Raw genomic sequence first — 20,350 nt, 5'->3', positions numbered from 1 at the left:
ATAGAAAACAAGAGGGTGCAAAGGCCTAGTGCACTACCCAATAAAAAAAAAAAGTTTATTAGATAACAAATGGTGCCAAATAAATACTCACAAAATATCATGGGAAAGGAGCAGTATTGTCAGGACCCAGGAGCCTGCGACCTCTGCTAGGTCTGGTGATGTCTCTTCTTGCTGAACCACTTGGGATGCTGGACAGCTCCCTGGACAATCTTTGAACAATCTTGCTTTGACCCACATTCCTCTTGAACCATTTGCTCCTTCCATGGACTTCCTATTTAAGCCATGCCTTTGCACTTCCTGTTTTCCAGATTATATTGGTTTGTTTACTGACTATGCTTCTACTTGATCACTACCTGCAATATCTGCTACTGGACTATGCTCACCTCCTGGTGGGGCATCAATAGAGGATGCTGGACAGCTCCCTGGACAATCTTTGAACAATCTTGCTTTGACCCACATTCCTCTTGAACCATTTGCTCCTTCCATGGACTTCCTATTTAAGCAATGCCTTTGCACTTCCTGTTTTCCAGATTATTGGTTTGTTTACTGACTATGCTTCTGCTTGACCACTACCTGCAATATCTGCTACTGGGCTAGGCTCACCTCCTGGTAGGGCATCAATAGAGGATGCTGGACAGCTCCCTGGACAATCTTTGAACAATTTTGCCTTGACCCACATTCCTCTTGAACCATTTGCTCCTTCCATGGACCTCCTACAATATTTAGGCCATGCCTTTGCACTTCCTATTTGCCAGATTATTGGTTTGTTTATTGACTATGCTTCTGCTTGATCACTACCTGCAATATCTGCTACAGGACTATGCTCACCTTTTAATGGGGCAATCCTGAAAACCCTAACCTGGTACTAACACGCAGCAAAACCCATCTCTACTATCAGGAACTCTGGTGAACACTGGTTAGCGCTTAGACTCCGCACCTCCAGTGAGCCTATGTCAGTTACCAGGGTGACCTGCTGTTGCACTTATCCCTCTGGTTGGTGGGAATCTCTCTATCGCTATAACTCTTCAGGCTCAGAGCCTGACCCCTCATTGTGACAGGCATGAGAACAACCCAACGGACAGAGTGGTCAAGATATGGACCACAACCTTGACATCACCACAACCTTGATATCACTCAGACATGTACATGTTTTGGGGGACGCGCTGAGGGTTCATCCTTCGAAGCGCATCAGCATGCACATCTGAGTGATGTCAAGGTTTTGGTGATACACATCCATATTTTTGGCCTCTCTGCCATTTTAATTGTGTTTATAATCGCTCCTTTGCCTGCAATATTTTGTGAGCATGTATTTGGTACCATTATTTAAATAAAAAAAGGTATTAGGCAACACACTAGGCCTTTGCGCCCTCTTGTTTTCTGTTTTGTTGCTAACCAAACATGACTACAACTACAGCTTACTGGGGATTAAACCCAAGGATTTACATTTCATCCAGGTTCCTTTAGCCCATTAAAACTCTAAACCTCATCCCCTTATGCAGGAGGATCTGTGTCTAACCCTCAAAATGCGTTGGATATCAACTCATGGTTAAATCTTTTATTTTTACTAACTTATGACTAAAAACAAACTTTTTAAAAACATTTTTCTACTCGACAGTGACATTAAAATACTAAAATTATGTATTACCTGGTATACAGTATGTCTTTATTCTGTAATCACCCTTCTTTTCCACCAGATGGCAAAGTGAACACAAATCATGTTCTAAAACACAGGACATCTGATCTCTGTAATCTGAACTTTATTGTCACTCATATTAGCAAAACCTTTATTATAATTACCTCTAGCTGTGCAACATAAGAGTGCTTTCTACCAACAATGAATGGTCATAACCTGTGCATATCATTGTGAGTTTGCATGAGCTCTAATAACCTTTCACATAAACAATGTCCTCCACACCCTTGTAATCTACTGACTTCTTCAATAGGCGATGCTTTAAATGTTGCTACAGCTCATCAGTCTAGAGCTGACCATAAATGTGGGTCCTAGAACTCATTGTGGCATGTGCATCAATTCCAGTATTTGTTGTACTTTTGTTGCTTAAATACAAACATGGCATAGGGCATGAGTGTTTATGTATATTATGTGTGTTTGCAAATAAGGGTAAGGGGTGATACTTTTACATTTTTTATTGTTTTTATGTATTTTAAATTAAAAAATTTTATGTACATTTTTTATTTTTTCCACTTAAATATATTGCTATCACAAGGGAACCAGCAAGCCCCCTATGTAATAGCACTGGGCAGATGACGTTTACTCCTTATGGCTTCATCAAGGGTCTATTGGATTCCTAATTTCTCCCCTGTCCTTTGTGCCTGCCAAACAATCACAGATTGTGCTATATCTGCTTCAGGGTTTACACTCTGCAGAGGACATTGGGGAAAATATGGTCCTTGATGTCCTCTTTCTCGTCATCCTGACAGTATTCATTGTGGCCCAGGGCTTCCAGGAGGAATGGGTAAAGGGTGGTGATACCACAAGAGTTCCATAACCCTTGAAAGCAGATATAGCACAGTCTGGAGAGACCCTTGAAAGGGTTACAGAACTCTTGTGGTGTTGCCACCCCCCACCCATTTCTCCTGGGAGCCAGGGACCAGTAGATCCTTGATGAAGCTAGAGTAACAGTTGTCTGCCCAATGCTATTAGATAGGAAGCTTGTTATTTCCTTTGTGATTGCAATAAATGTAAGTGCAAAAAAGCAACACAAAAAATTTAAAAGCAGCACCCTGCACACACAAATGCAAATATGGCTTGGGCGTAAGGCTGACCATATATTATACAATTTTCCATTAGATTTACCAAAACTATATAGTATGAGGTCAGATCTAAAAACTTTCAATTTGTATGCAATCAGGCAGCCCCTTGCACTACACAGTTGAAGGTAAATTTAAAGGGAATTGAATAGGAAAATTGTATAATATATGGCCAGCTTAAAAGGGACACGTCCAAAGACCTGAGGTGGTTAAACTCTTGATACTCTTTTCTGGAGATTAGTCTGTGGGTTTCTGCTTAACAAATAAATGTGCACGTTAAGCCAAAATGACTAATGTGAACAGAAAAGAAGAATTCTCAAACGTTGTATCTGTCTGTGTCTGAGGCCAGTCATCTGTCCCTAAACCACAAGAAACCAGGTATTGTACATTCAAACAGCAGATTTTTAAATGAGTCTCTTAATCTGTTTTTGGTATATTTTTAACCTCAATAGGTCCAAATGTTTTAAAATAAAATTTACACAACTTTGTGGGATTTACACGTTTACAGTTCAATCCAATTAGAAAAATAGTTGAACCTTGGATGATAACATTAGTAAATAGACCCTATGGATTTAGGTCTCATGAATACCAGACTGTTTTGAAGGGTGCCTGGCGTTTTCTTTTTTTTTTTTTATTTCTGCTTTTAAACATCCCTGCATGTTAGCATTTTTCTGCCAAAACACTGTTGCCAGGAGGAAAGAAGCCTAGGAGAGATGGGCAAACGCCCTGTGTGCTTTCGGCCGTAATGAGGAGGTGTAGTGCCTTACAGTTATTCTATAGCAGTGCAAAGCAGGAAATATTCACTATGCATGCAACAAGAAAATACTGCTAGACAAAGTATACATACAAGAGCTTATTAACAACTTCCCAACCGGAAGCAATACGATGGCCATTCCGTCATTCTAGGTGGATGTCATATGATGTCCTCCTGGAATCAGCCTTGCATGCGGCTGTGTGGCCGTGTTGCAGGCACAATCTGTCACCAGCTTTATCCACCAGACACAGCTGATGCCAGATTACTGTATCATGTGATCGCTGTGACCAATCACAGCAGATCATGTGACAATTGTCTGCGCATCAATTCATGCCATTCATTGTGTACAATTGCTAGCTGTGATTGGTCACAGCGACCACCTGGTACAGGCAGGGCTAATCTGTACCCTGTGATTAGCTTTGGTCAAAAGTATAAGTGCCCAGTAGGCAAGTGTCTAAATATAGTTCATATCTGCAGTGAACTCACTGTATAAAACACATCTACCCCATGTTACAAGTGGTTAGACAAAAACATGGAAACACTACATTATTTGCAGGTGTGAAATTGACAAAATGTTTTGTGTTAAAAGCAGAAGTAATGTAAATTTAATTTGCTTCTGCTGTGTGATGAGACACCTAGCTAACAGGTGTGAAGCCTTACTTTCACTGTGTGTGCTGCTAGTAATACGGAGTCATGTCAGAGCTTGCTGAATTTCAAACAGGGCAAAATGTTGGTGTCCCCTTAGCTGGTGCCTCTGTGACTGAAGTTGCCAATTTATTTGCAACGAACAGAATCAAAGCATAAACATGGTCAACTTGATTAACTGACTGAAAAAGACAAAAGGATATCGCAGAGGATTGTGACCTGGAATAAGAAAACAACTGCTGCAAAATTGACTGCAGAGCTCAATCTCACACTTCATGGAACCTAGCAACACAGTAAATACATTTGCAACTTCAGTCACAGAGGCACCAGCTAAGCAGCACCAACAATTTGCCCTCTATGAAGCTCAGTATGCTCTGACATGACTCCGTACTACTAGCAGCACACACAGTGAATGACGAAAGTGAGACTTCCCACCTGTTAGCTAGGGGTCTCATCACACAGTGGAAGCAAAAGAATCTTACATCATTTCCGCTTTCAATGCGAAACTTCACACCTGCAAATCATGTAGTTTTTCCATTTTTTTGTCTAACCCCTGTATATTTATATATATTACGAAAAATTGTTATACTTACTGTAATTGTCCTTTCCTGGACCCTCCTCATGTCAGCCTACAGAAAAAATAAGAAAGAAGAAGAAAGAAGAAGATTCAACGATTTAAAAGCTAACTGTATAGTTCTAATACTGTAGGCTGAGAGAACCCTGGGATACATAGCCTGTCCTCTTCTTGGGCCTGAAGGGTAGACAAAGAAATTATCCATTTTTCTGACATGTTTGGTGCGCTCTAGGGTGAGAGATTGTTGTGGTGGTTTATGTAAGTATATATATTATTTATAAAGGGCGTGTCCCTTTCCCTTAGATGAAATATTACAGTGCCTCCAGCCGTTAAAATACGGCAAATATTTAGTAAACCAATAATTTGGACACCTTGATAATCTGATCACCACTTATTATTATACCTTGAATTCTTTTAGCCAATATGATTTCGTACCATACACACAAAATTTGCCTCATAATAGATAAATATAAAAATTTATTTATGTACAAAAATTATATATATATTAACACAAAACGCAAAAGACTGGTGATAAATGAATATTGGTACACACAATCAAAGATATAACCTACCAATGTAAGACACACTAATCAAGTTTCTAACTAATTACATCAATTACAATTTTTAAATGATATGATTATTTATTAAATTTATTAATAATTAATAATTTCGAATATCTCAAAGGTTATATTCTCGCACGCCGTGGCCATAGGATTGCAAGAAGTAAGCCCTTGATATGTGATACTCTGGTTATTAATATTCAATAAATTATGAAATATGGAAAAATTTATAATATGGCAATAAACAATTTTTTTTTTTTAACAGTAACACAGTATCTGACTACAGATATCTAACTACCCAATATTGTTGTAATACACTAAGGTAATTTTATGATTCTACACAACAGAGAAAGTAATTAATACAAAATCAAATAAACATCTCACCACACCCGGACGTCAGACTAGGCAACTCTCCCGTGGATTTAGCTGGCAGTGGAACGCCTTTAGACGGATATATAGGGCAAGTGAAAGATTCTCAGTAGGGGAGAATGTAGGAGGTTATAAGATTAGAGGTTTAAAGTTTTAAGAAGTTTGAAAAGATGGAAGAGTAATTATTTCAGCAGAGATCTTCTTCAGATGTCAGGTCTTTCCATGAGGTCTTTATGAGGGTTCTTTTTTTTTCTTAAAGCACATGGGCTTTTATATCCACTAGTCCATTGTTCTAAGATACCTTCCCACCAGGCTTCCTGATTGGCTAGTTGAGAAATGTGTGTACATAAGCTATTTCTCACCTGCCCGCCAGGTGGCGGTCATGTATCACAGAACAATGTGAGTATTTGAGATGACTCATACCTTGGGTGGAATCTTCAGGTAATTTCAGGAATAAAATATACGGCTCTATCCAGATATAGCAGTGATACCTATATTATTCTAAATAGGGACCATGGAATATAGGTGTATATTCAGTTATTCCTACTTGAAATATCATCCTGTTTGTTACCTGATAAGACATGTAACTAATGCTAGTTTATAATACATCTTACTTCCCATCATCTCAATACTCAAGTTAGTGATATATAGTTCCCATTGCTGAGTATTTAGTGGTGTTTAAAGTCTCTGACATCTTATTTATAATCTGTTTTTAGTACATTTTTGTCATGATATACAGTGAACTTTTAAACTTAAATGTCCTGAATTTCACCCCTTTGTTTCAGAATCAACATTTCCTCTGTGTAGGGAAAAAAAATTCTCTATTTGCCTGGCCCTTGTATTGGACTCATGGTAAACATCTGTTAATGCCTTCACCCTTGGTGAACAATAGTATATGGTAATAGTTTCAGAGGTCTGTTGGTTCATCACACTCTACAGGTTTTGGTTAAGCTTTCAACCAGTTGAGTTCCCGTCTCATTATTGTTGAAATGTTTACAAGTCAAAGTCCTATGTGTTTGACTTTCTGTAGGTGCATTCTTCTCAACCTCCATATACAAATAGTCCTTGTTGACAGTTCTAACAGTCCCATTGTCTTGGAAAAGTCTTACTTCCCCCATTCTCTCCAGTTCTTTAACTAGAATTCTTGGTGGTTCAACCAAGACAAAATTAACTCTTAACATCCGGTTATGCTGAGCTGTTTGCCATATAATACTATGTCTTGATAAAAGTCATATTCTTGAGACGTGATTCAAAAGCCCACAACAAAATCCCCCTTTGTTTTTGGGGTATAGGCACGCGTAGAGGGGTGTCTGTATCGAAAAACATGAGTGGGGCTTTTGGGTTAGAGTGATCGTTCGTCTTCTCTGGTGAAGGGAATGAAATTCAAAAAAAAATTTTCGATAATAAAATGGCAGCGGTCATGCTGGTTGTTCCTCAACTTGACTCGGCGTCTTTAGATGGACACTTCCGATGACGATCCTGGTCTTGTGATGAGGCCGGCCTGGCCTGGCACATCCACCTTGGGGTCCATGGGTCCTCCGCACGACAGGTCTCTTAGACGGTCTCCTAGGCGGGTCTTTTCCTCTGGACTGGCCCTTGGTGGCCTGGGACATCAGGTTATCGTCTCCGGATCGATCTCTGGCATCTGGTCTTTCCCACAGGACATTATAGCTTCCTTCTAGGGTCCGGTCATTGACACCTCCGATCGCCGGTCTGGTCATAGTCTGGGCCTTCCTTTCTAAATTATTAAAATGAACAGTTTAAGTATGGGATATACATAAAATTATGTTACTGGATCCTGTAAGGCAAAAGATGAATTATATGTTTAAAGGAAATTTAATAATGATCTCAATATCTCCAGATAGGAATTGGTGGGTTCAGTCTTCCAACAACTGCAATTGAGACTTCGGATGGCAAGCACGTAATTGGTTGATGTGCACCCATCTATCACTGATTTCACCATACCGGGTAACCTGCAATTTATATGCGACCGGAGAGATTTTATCAATGATAGAGAACGGACCTTTCCAAGATGGAAGGAATTTCCGTTCCTTGATCTGGTCTCTTGCAAAGTTGTATAGATAGACCTTGTCACCAATCTCATATTCCTTCTTGGAGGTTTTGAGATCATAGTATGTCTTAGCACTAGTTGCAGCTCTTTCCAAATTTCGCTGGGCAAAGGCAAAAGCATATTGCAGATGTTTACGTAAATCCTCTATGTACTGGTGTGTGGTGGTAGCATTGATCAAATTTTGATCTGTAGTGCGATACAATAAGTGCTGGGGCAGTACCATCCGTCTACCTGTCATCAGTTCAAAAGATGACATTTTTGTAACTGTATTCGGAGTAGCCCTCAACGCCATCAGGACCAGTGGCAGTTTGACATCCCAATCTTTGCCTGTTTCCTTAACAAATTTCTTAAGGACATTAACGATGGTCTGATTGTATCGTTCTACACCAACACTAGAGGCTGGCCGGTAGGCGATATGCAATTTCCTTTTAACCCCCAAAATTTTCCACAATTTGGCCATCACTTCGCTAGTGAAGTGTGATCCTCTATCAGACTCTATCCTCTGAGGTAAACCAAAACGTGAAAATACATGATTTATTAGCAATGCAGCACATGTCTCGGAGCTGTTATTTGGTGCTGGTATACATTCGACATACTTGGTGAATAAACATGTAACTGTTAACATATACCGATTTCCTCGTGAAGATTTTGTTACTGGCCCAATAAAATCCATCTGAAGGTCTGACCAAGGCATACATATCCCCCTCTTCTGGAGAGGTGCTCTGTGAGTTGGCTTGGTAGGTTGAAATTGGGGACATATTAGGCAACCTTGGCAGTACTCCTTCACATCACGTAACATATGAGGCCAGTAGGCATAATCCCGCAGGATCTCATACGTGATCTTCTCTCCACGATGACCGGAAGTGGGAGCATCATGGGCATGCTGTAGCATCAAACCTCTAAATTTAAGTGGGACGACCCATTGTTGTACGCCACCCTTTGAGGTTCGTATCAACAATCCCTGGTATAAAGAGAATTGGGATTTGGATTTCATTAAGATACGTAAATCCTCCTTCCCACTATATACTTCCTTATTTATGGGATTTTGGTTGGGATCTTCCATATGACTATAAAACAAGCCAATTATTGGGTCTTCTTTTTGGGCAGTAATTAAATCCTCACTAGGAGAATCGTGACTCCACTGTATTGCATTCGGATCACCAGCTGTTCTGGCCTGTTGCCTGGTGACAACTTCAACCTGTACGGTACCTAAAAATTGGTCAATGTCTAACAGTTCACCGGTGATTGCCCCTTCCTTGGCTAGAGAATCGGCCAGATCGTTCCCTTCCTTCTCGGCACCTAGAACCTTGGAGTGGCCTTTGGTCTTCTTGAAGTGCAGGGTGAGATCATTGGACCTTACCAGTTCATCGATGTGACAAAAGAGCTTACCATGTTTCACGGGTTTGTGATTACTCTTGTTCATGTTGTTTCGCTTCCACCTAGGGAAATACTCCACAAAACTATTCCTGACATAATTGGAATCGGTTATGATGGCACACTCTCTGATGTTGAACTCTATAGCCATCTCAACTGCTCTAAGAATTGCAGTAAGTTCAGCAACCTGACTGCTTTTTGGTCCAAGTTTGTATCCCACAGAAATTGGGGTGACACCTTGGGTCCAAACGATTCCAATACCTGCCACTAGTTGGAGCTGTTCCCCATCCTTGTGATGAAAAGCACAACCATCCACATATACACACGGCAGCTGTTTACAGTATTCTTCATCGTAAACCTTGTAGGGAGAGAACAGTTGTTCTTCCAGAAAGTCAGTGTCCGGGCCCTCCATAGCAGGCGTAGTTGCGGAACAATCATGGAGCTCGGCTAGGCCCTGGGCTACTGGACTTTCCTTGTTCTGTTTGTACCGAATTTCAAGAGGCCACCCTTGCAAAGACAAAGTCCAAGCAGTGATGCGGCTATTAGACACATTTCCTCCCTTGATACGTTCACTCTTTAAATACTGTAAAGGCTGGTGTGCCGTTTCAACAATGATTCTCTCTCCCTGAATGTAACTGCGGAAATTCTGTAATGCCCACACGGTGGACAATAGAGCTTTTTCACAGTCACTGAACTTTACTTCAACCGGGGACAAAGTTTTACTGGCATAGGCAATCACCTTACTGACATCATCACGTTTCTGGTAAAGAACAGAACTCATACTTACCTGCGTAAACCCTGTCTCTAGATAGAAATTTTTACCCCCTTCGGGATATACGAGACACGGGGCTTGTGTGAGACGTTCCTTTAATTCCTTCATGGCGTCCTCCTGTTTCTTACCCCACGACCATTCGACATCCTTCTTCAGTAGGTGAAGCAGTGGCTTGCTTATCTCGGCGTAATTATCAATAAACTTACGCGAGTAGTTTACCATACCTAGGAATGATCTCAATTCTTTAAGGTTAGTAGGGACTTTACAATTCAGAACCGCCTCAACTTTCTTCTTTTGTGGGTTCAAACCTTCAGCAGTAACTTCATGGCCTAGGAAGTTTACCTTCGTGCGACACCACTGGGCTTTTTGTAAGGACAGTTTAACTCCTGCTGCTTTTAATTGGCCCAGGACATGCCGAAGTTCTGTAATGTGTTTGGCCATATCTGTACTTTTGATCAGGATATCGTCCACATATGCCAACGTCCCCCTTTCGAAGGCGTCTGGCATGGCCTTGTGCATGAACACAGCAAATTCATGTCCGGAATTTATGAATCCGAAAGGCATTCGTACCCAACAATATTGTCGATTCCCAAAACTGAAGGCCAGTTTGTATTGGTCTTCCTCGCTCACCTTTATGGTCCAATACCCCTGTGCACAATCCAAGGCTGTGAAAACTTGGGATCCTTGGAGCTGGGCGAGACATTGGTCTATGTATGGGACAGGCCATCCTGACATGTACACACGCTTGTTTAGCTGACGGAGGTCAGCGCACAGACGCCATTGTCCATTGGGTTTTAAGATACCCAGGATCGGGTGGTTGTAGGAGCTGTGGATGGGCCTAATTATACCCCTTTCATGTAACTTCCTGATAATCTCAGCTAGAGATTCATAGGAAGCTAATGGTAACCTATACTGTCTTACAAATACTGGTGGGGCATCTGGATCTGTTTGGATCCTAGCGATGTGTAGGTCAGTAGTCCCACAATCGTAAGAATCCTTGGCAAAGATTTCTTGGAATTCAAGGAGAAGCTCTCGGAGCAATTGTCGGTCGAGATCACTGGCACACGCGTCGGCGAGGGCCACCATCTCTTCCACTAACTCCTTGAATCCAGGAAAGCTTTCCGGCTGACCTATCTCATATGCCTCTTCAAGTTTCGTGGTGAGGTCATTGGGTATGTGATGTGTGTGTGTGTTCTCCTGCCATCCAGGTTCTTTGGGGTACTCTTGTTCTTTGATTGGGTGATCAAAGACAATTGATGTCTCTTCGATTCGACAGGTGCCATCTTTAGAATCGAATGGATAAATGGACTCTATGGTGAAAATACCCTCTGGTAATGAATGGAATGTTTGTTCAATTAATTGTTCCTCCGACAAATATTCATCGGGGATGAGTCCAATCACCTGGTTAGTGACCCCAAATGTATAATATTCAGTCTCTACCGCTAGACCAATAAGGGTCTCTTTGGGTAAGACGATGTCCTGATTGGACAGATTATGGATGTAAATGTACATCGGGGATTGATGTGTGTTGACTAGGGGCGTGTGTGTAATGTTCAGTCCCTCCCCCTGCATTTTATGGGAGAGGCATACTAATGCATCTGACCCCTTCAGTCTATGTCCCTTTTTAACTTGGATGGGGAGTATGAAATTATTTATGCCCTTAGGAATTGTAATCTTTTGGGCTACCTGGACTTCAACAGCATAAGGCATCTGTTGCTGGGATTTTAAAGCTAAGTCCAGATTTTGGTATTTTTCGGGGTCCCCCTTTAGTCGACTCCATAAACAGTCATTAATTAGGTCGACTTGCGTTGCAAAGCAATGTAATATATCGTTGCCAAAATAAATGTTAGTTTGGGGATTATCCAAGACTAGGAACACATGGGTGGCTGTTTTGTTTCCTACAGTGACGTTTAAGAGACACCTAGCCATTGAATTGTGATCATCAGAGTCATCAAGGGAGTCTGAAATCCAATGACGCTGAGGTGTGGAGAAACGGATCATTTCCATTTCGGTCAGGTGTTTTATCAACCCATGGCTTACAAAGCTGTGTTCCTGTCTCAAATCTAGTTTGGCATATTTTGACCTATTAAGACCATTTATCCGGATGGGGATAAACAAGTCGCTGTTAACCCTTTCAATACCTGTCAAGAATTGGGTGTGATCTCCCCCTTTTCTTGGTTTATCCTCCTGATGAAAAGATATCGTAAGGATGTCATCTTGGAGGGAAATATCTTTTATTTTATCTTGGGGAATTCTAAAAATGTGTTCCTCATCTCTTCTGATAGGGTTATGGTCATCAGGTTTGATAACCGTTACATCAGGAAGTTGGCTGTTCCTGAAATGGATTTCTAATGATCCAGGCCTTTCTTCCACCAGGTGGCAGTGTTGTCGGGAATGGGGAGTTTTAAGTTTCCCATATTTAATTGGGGTATTTACCTGTGACCACAGGACTTGGTTCACACAGTCAACTATGGTGTTCAGCCTTTTTAGGAAGTCCATCCCAATTATCATGTGGTGCTGGGAGATGCTGGCAATGATGATGGGGTGTCTCAGTTCCTTATTACCCAGTTTCAGTTTAAGCCAGGCGGTACCCGTGACTTGTAAAGGGTCTCCACCTACACCAATTAATGAGCTGTCAAAGCTTTTAAGTCTCGGCTTGGTGGGCATGACATTCGCCACTTTGTCAAAATGTTCCTGTGACATGATGGTTGCTTGGGATCCAGTGTCTATTAAGCCGACAATCGAAAGATCACTGGCATCCTGCACCTGCACCGTGGCATAATATCTCCCATCAGATTCAGTCAGCTCACACATGAAATTGGTGTGGTTGAAGATCTGTGGGCCCTTCAATAACATATGACTGGCTCTTATCTCACCGCATGTGGTGGACACATCACCCTTATCCTCCCTGGTGGGATTCTTGGACTGTCTCAAGACAGAAGCACAACTAGAAGTTGGTGCTCCGTCTGGCTTGTCAATCCTGATGACTTCCGATGCCGCGACTATATTAGGGGCAATAGATGGACACTGAAAAACAGGAGAATCATTAATAACCAACAAATGGTCCCCCTTTGCCTGAGAACTAACTTCTCCATTAGTAGGCGTGTCAGGGACGGGGCACACATCTCCTGTCATTTGACTCAGTGTCCTCCCCTGTTGGTTTAAGGCTTGGTTGCCTGTTAATTCTGTGACCCTTGGTTGGTCACAGGAGCTGCTCCTAAAAAAGGATTGGATGGAAATTGAGTGACAAGCCTGTCCATTTGTTCAGCCATTTTGCTGACCTGTGCCTCTATTTGTCCAATACGCTCAGAGGAGTCATTCTGTTGATTCTCCCTTTTCCTATACTTGCGCTTGTATTTTGGACGAGACTGGTAATGAGACTCAGAGTCAGAACTACTGCTCTGATCCCGACGCCATTGTTCTCTCTGAGGTTTTGGGGTCTCCCTGTTATTAAAGGGAGCCTGGGGTACTGTATCCCCCCTTTGAGCCTGAGGGTGTTCTTGGCGTGGAGGAAATCTTTGGAAGTCGGAGTTTTTATTAAAATTGGGATTCTTATTGTAATTATGGGGCCTGTTGAAATTGGGGTTCCCATAAAAATTCCCATGTTGGTTTTGGCGAGGATAATAGAACCTCTGAGGATACCATTGCCTCCTTTGGTTCTCATCACTATACTGGCCCTTACCATACTTTTTATTCTTCTCACTTCCACTACCGTAGTTCCCTGGCTTTTGTCTATCCTTTCTCACCCACTGGTTTTGGGGTGCAAAGTTATGGACCTCCTTCACTTGCTGGGCTTGAGGTACAAATCTAGGGGAACCATTGGTTTTACCCCCACGGACTACTGCCGCATATGATTTCTTCTCTGCCTGCAAATTTGGATTTGGAGGGGAAACGGTAGTGGCTGCTACTATCTTGGGGCTATTTTTAGGTTCTCTTTTTATCCCGCCCTCACTGGACTGTTGGATCGAGAATAAATAGTCACTCTCTCTCACCAACCAATCAAGAGAGCATCCCTTTCTGTAATCCTTTGCAAGTCCCAATTTTATGTAAGCAGGTAATGCTTCATAGAATAGTGTCTTGAATTCTGGCTGGTTAGGATTGGGATCCTTTTCAGCCAGGAAATAGGCATTTTTGAGGACAGCCAGAAATTCTGCAGGGCTTTGGTGAGGACCACACTTTAAATTGTAGGCCGCAGCCTTGGCAGAGGTTACAGTTTTATAAGGCCCAAATTCCATGTGGCACTTATGTTTAACCTCTCTCCAGGACTGATTGGAATAGGCCCTCAAAGTCTCAAAGAATTGCCGGTATTTCTCTTCAAACACCCATGGCAGCAATTTTATTTTGGTGTGGTCATCTCTAATGCCCAGAATCTCTAACGTCTGTTCATATGTTCTTATGTGTTCGGTGACCTCAAGGGACCCTTTCTTAGAAAACATAGGAACAGTGTCCTTCAGGAACTTAATAACCTTTGGGGTGTCATATCTCCTGAATGACCCCTGGGATTTCCCTTCCTGCCTATATGAAACCTCATATTTTTCTTCAGAGCGCTCTGGAGTGTATCTTGAAAGCCTAGGAGGTGACCTATATTCTGACCCTGACTCACTATCAGATACTTCGCTGTGATGCGGGTATCTCCGCTCATCAGCCTCTGGCTTGACTGGGTTGGTCCGTCTTTGGACCCCAGAATTTATTTGGGCCGTCAACCTTATAATCTGCTCCTCCAGAGTTTTCTGCTCAGATTTTATCAAGGTAAGTTCTGACTGGTCATGCTTATCCCCTGGGTGAACTTTAATTTTGACAGGAGATAACCTCTCTGATCTGAAGTACTCCACCTCATCTTTTAAGTCCTGATACTTCTTTTGAAGTTGTTTTAATTCCTGAAAGTTTCTTTCATATAGGTCTTGAGCACTTCGAAAGTCTCCGACCAATCTATCATAATGTTTCTCGGATTCGTCTAAACGAACACCGGCATGACCAAGCTTCCCTTTCAAAGACTCAATGTCCTGATTTTTGCTTTCTAACAAGAGGCGGGCCTCTGACAACTCTTCCCTTAGAGTCATGGTCTGCTGGGCAGCTCCAGCGGTCATGAACCATAACATGGGCCAAGCTTCTAGGAGAAGTCTGTCACGGCTTCTATCACTTTCTGCTCCAGCAAATGCTATTAAAAACCCAACAACCTGGCCCTTTTGGTTGAACAGGTCCTCAAAAGTGCTAATAGCCTGCTTTTTCTCTTCATCCACAAATTCATTATTGCTATCCCCCAAATTCAATCTCTTGCGGAGATAATTTATTACTTCATTTTCAACATACTTCTGCCAAGCACCGGCAGCTTTCCGAGCTGGCTTCATAACTTCCTGCTCAATGCCTTGAGCCGCCATATTTTCCTCGTTATGCTTGGAAGAGGTGGATCCGTGATTACTGGATGCCATTTTGATACAAAATATATGTTTGATAAAGTGTACAAATATACAATCACCAGTGCGTTTTGTGTTATGGTACGATTTCTATGGCTCTCAGCAGTGCCTCCAAATTTATGTTGTGGTGGTTTATGTAAGTATATATATTATTTATAAAGGGCGTGTCCCTTTCCCTTAGATGAAATATTACAGTGCCTCCAGCCGTTAAAATACGGCAAATATTTAGTAAACCAATAATTTGGACACCTTGATAATCTGATCACCACTTATTATTATACCTTGAATTCTTTTAGCCAATATGATTTCGTACCATACACACAAAATTTGCCTTATAATAGATAAATATAAAAATTTATTTATGTACAAAAATTATATATATATTAACACAAAACGCAAAAGACTGGTGATAAATGAATATTGGTACACACAATCAAAGATATAACCTACCAATGTAAGACACACTAATCAAGTTTCTAACTAATTACATCAATTACAATTTTTAAATGATATGATTATTTATTAAATTTATTAATAATTAATAATTTCGAATATCTCAAAGGTTATATTCTCGCACGCCGTGGCCATAGGATTGCAAGAAGTAAGCCCTTGATATGTGATACTCTGGTTATTAATATTCAATAAATTATGAAATATGGAAAAATTTATAATATGGCAATAAACAATTTTTTTTTTTTAACAGTAACACAGTATCTGACTACAGATATCTAACTACCCAATATTGTTGTAATACACTAAGGTAATTTTATGATTCTACACAACAGAGAAAGTAATTAATACAAAATCAAATAAACATCTCACCACACCCGGACGTCAGACTAGGCAACTCTCCCGTGGATTTAGCTGGCAGTGGAACGCCTTTAGACGGATATATAGGGCAAGTGAAAGATTCTCAGTAGGGGAGAATGTAGGAGGTTATAAGATTAGAGGTTTAAAGTTTTAAGAAGTTTGAAAAGATGGAAGAGTAATTATTTCAGCAGAGATCTTCTTCAGATGTCAGGTCTTTCCATGAGGTCTTTATGAGGGTTCTTTTTTTTTCTTAAAGCACATGGGCTTTTATATCCACTAGTCCATTGTTCTAAGATACCTTCCCACCAGGCTTCCTGATTGGCTAGTTGAGAAATGTGTGTACATAAGCTATTTCTCACCTGCCCGCCAGGTGGCGGTCATGTATCACAGAACAATGTGAGTATTTGAGATGACTCATACCTTGGGTGGAATCTTCAGGTAATTTCAGGAATAAAATATACGGCTCTATCCAGATATAGCAGTGATACCTATATTATTCTAAATAGGGACCATGGAATATAGGTGTATATTCAGTTATTCCTACTTGAAATATCATCCTGTTTGTTACCTGATAAGACATGTAACTAATGCTAGTTTATAATACATCTTACTTCCCATCATCTCAATACTCAAGTTAGTGATATATAGTTCCCATTGCTGAGTATTTAGTGGTGTTTAAAGTCTCTGACATCTTATTTATAATCTGTTTTTAGTACATTTTTGTCATGATATACAGTGAACTTTTAAACTTAAATGTCCTGAATTTCACCCCTTTGTTTCAGAATCAACATTTCCTCTGTGTAGGGAAAAAAAATTCTCTATTTGCCTGGCCCTTGTATTGGACTCATGGTAAACATCTGTTAATGCCTTCACCCTTGGTGAACAATAGTATATGGTAATAGTTTCAGAGGTCTGTTGGTTCATCACACTCTACAGGTTTTGGTTAAGCTTTCAACCAGTTGAGTTCCCGTCTCATTATTGTTGAAATGTTTACAAGTCAAAGTCCTATGTGTTTGACTTTCTGTAGGTGCATTCTTCTCAACCTCCATATACAAATAGTCCTTGTTGACAGTTCTAACAGTCCCATTGTCTTGGAAAAGTCTTACTTCCCCCATTCTCTCCAGTTCTTTAACTAGAATTCTTGGTGGTTCAACCAAGACAAAATTAACTCTTAACATCCGGTTATGCTGAGCTGTTTGCCATATAATACTATGTCTTGATAAAAGTCATATTCTTGAGACGTGATTCAAAAGCCCACAACAAGATGAAACTAGATCTAGCTTTTTCCATTCTTCTTATGTATCCTCAGGAATAAAGGATGTAAATACAGATTCCCAATTCAAGTGGAAAGACATAGACACTTTGGGAAGAAAAGAAGGTACTGGCCTGAGAACCACTCTCTCTGGAAAGACCAAGCAGTACGGTCCTCCACCGAGAAGGCACAGAACTTCGAGACTCTTCTTGCTGAGGAAATAGCTATTAAGAAAATCATTCTTAAAGTAAGATACTACATTGAACAGGACGACGGAGGGTCAAAAGGAGATCCCAATAAAGCTTTTAAGACCAGGGTCAAATCCCACTTTGGAAAGTAGGTCTTCACCGGAGGATGGATTCTCATTGCGGCCTTCAAAAGCGAATCACTAAAGGATGTAATGCCCATCTTCTTTGGGTCAGAACTGCTAAGGTCAATACTTGGACTCTCAAGGAATTATATGCCAGACCCTTATTCAGTCCCTTTTGGAGGAAGTCCAACATATTAGATATTGATGGAGAGATAGGATCCTAGTCATTCATCAAGGCAAATTCACGAAATGCTTCCCACACATGCTGGTATGTGGAATTTGTAGACTGTTTCCTTGAGTGTAACAAGGTGTTGATGACTCCACCTGAAATATACATTTCTTTCAACTGTCCCCTTTCAATCTCCAAGCCATTAGATTCAATCTCCTGATGTATGGGTGTCGTTTCTCATTTTGCATCAACAAATGTACCCGTATGGTAGGGGAATTGGATCTTCTAGCCTCATTCTCCATACTAAAGAGAACAAGGGCCTTCTTGGCCAAAATGGAAGAATTACTATTGCCTGGACCCTCTCCTGCTGTATCTTCAGTAACACCTGAACAAATAGAGGGATGGGATGGAATACGTAGACTAGGCAAAAGCTTCAGGTGTTTGAAAGGGCATCCTGGCTCAGAGCTTGCAGATATCGAAAACGCCATCAAATGTATAACCGGTGTCCCCCATTGGCTGAAGATTTGCTGGCGATAACTCAGACTGAGTGACCACTTGTTGTGGTTGAAGAATTTCTGACTTAGAGAATCTGCTATGGTATTCTGGGACCCGGGAAGATATGCCACTGTTATGGATGTCAGATGATGTTCTGTCAAGAGAAAAATTTGATCAGTGATCCTCAGTAGGTTCAAGCTCTTCGTCCCCCCTTGATGAGCCACAGAGGCTACTGTTGTTTTGTTTCTGACAAAATCTTCACTGCTCTTCCTTGAAGCAGTAGCTGGAAAGTTTGAAGAGCCTCCACAATCGCCATAAGCTCCAATTGATTGGAGGCTGTCAGAGGGCTCTGGTTCCATGGACATTGAGCTTGTTGGTACTGCATACATTCCTTTGCTGATAAGATTCTCTGCTTTATTACAGCTCTCGTCGAACTCTGGATCTCTGAAATCTTCCTCTGAGGAAGAAATACCCGACCCAGATCTGTCTTGAAGAGAACACCCAGATATTCCAGGTTCTGAGAAGGTTCGGGATGGCTTTTGTGAATGTTGACTATCCAGCCAAACTGCTTGAGGGTTTTGCAATTTAGGGAAATGTGCTTTTCCACTTCCTGTTTTGTGCCTCCTAAAATGAGAATATCGTCCAACTAATGGAAGATCTGAACACCCTTGGCCCTTAACAGTGCGATAACTACTGACAAAATCTTTGAAAATGTTTATATATATTTATATATATATATATATAGAGAGAGAGAGAGATACAGTATACATTATATATAGTACTCAGCATAAATGAGTATACCCCTTTTGAAAAGTAAGATTTTAATCAATATCTCAATGAACATAGGAACAATTTCCAAACTTTTGACAAAATTGAGTTTTATAGAGCATCTGTTTAGCTCATTACATGAAAGTAAGGTTAATAATATAACTAAAATTACAAAATCTTCAGTTTTACTCAAATTGGTTGAATACACCCCACAACAAAAATTACTACATCTAGTATTTTTTATGACCTCCCTGATTTGTAAGGACAGCACCAAGTCTTCTAGGCATGGAATGAACAAGTTGGCAACATATTGCAATATCGATCTTTTTGCATTCTTCAAGAACAACCTCTTTTAGAGCCTGGATGCTGAATGGAAAGTGATACTCAACTTGTCTCTTCAGAATTCCCCATAGGTGTTCGATTGGGTTCAGATCAGGAGACGTACTTAGCCACTTAATTACTTTCACCCTGTTCTTCTTCAGACATGCAAGAGTGGCCTTAGATGTGTGTTTTGGATCATTGTCATGTTGGAAAAGCGCACGACGACCAAGGGCCCGGAGTGATGGTAGCATCTTCTCTTTCAATACAGAGCAGTACATCTGTGAATTCATGATACTATCAATGTAATGCAGCTCCCCAACACCAGCAGTACTCATGCAGCCCCATAGAAGGACACTGCCACCACCATGTTTCACTGTAGGCACCATGCATTTTTCTTTGTACTCCTCACCTTTGCAATGCCATACAGTTTTGAAGCCATCAGCTCCAAAAACATTTATCTTGGTCTCATCATTCCAGAATACAGAGTAGTCCTCTTCTCTTTCAGCATAGGCCCTGGCAAATTCCTGACTGGCTTTTTTGTGCATGGGCTTTAGGAGAGGTTTCCTTCGTGGATGACACCCAGGCATGCCATTCCTCTGCAGTGCACTCCGTATTGTGTCACGGGAATCGATCACCACAGTTTGGCTTTTTACTTCTTTAGCTAACTGCAGTGAACTTGCATGACGATTTTCTTCAACCCTTCTCCTTTAACTTCCATGGACGGCCTGGACATCTCTGTAAGATGGTTGCAGTTCTATCTTTGTATCACTTTTGCTACAGTATTCTGACTGATAAGTAAAGTTTTTCTGATATCCTTGTAGCCTTCACCTGTCTTGTGAAAAGAAATTATCTTCTCAGGCCTTGTGACATTTCTCTTCCATGTGGTGCCATTGGTGACAGCATGAAATGGTAAGGGGTATTCT

Source organism: Staurois parvus, unplaced genomic scaffold (assembly GCF_062004578.1).
Source record: "Staurois parvus isolate SC_StPar_1 unplaced genomic scaffold, SC_StPar_1.0 ptg000163l, whole genome shotgun sequence".
NCBI lineage: Eukaryota > Metazoa > Chordata > Amphibia > Anura > Ranidae > Staurois > Staurois parvus.
The sequence above is the reverse complement of the archived record's forward strand: the minus strand, read 5'-3'. Positions refer to the sequence as shown.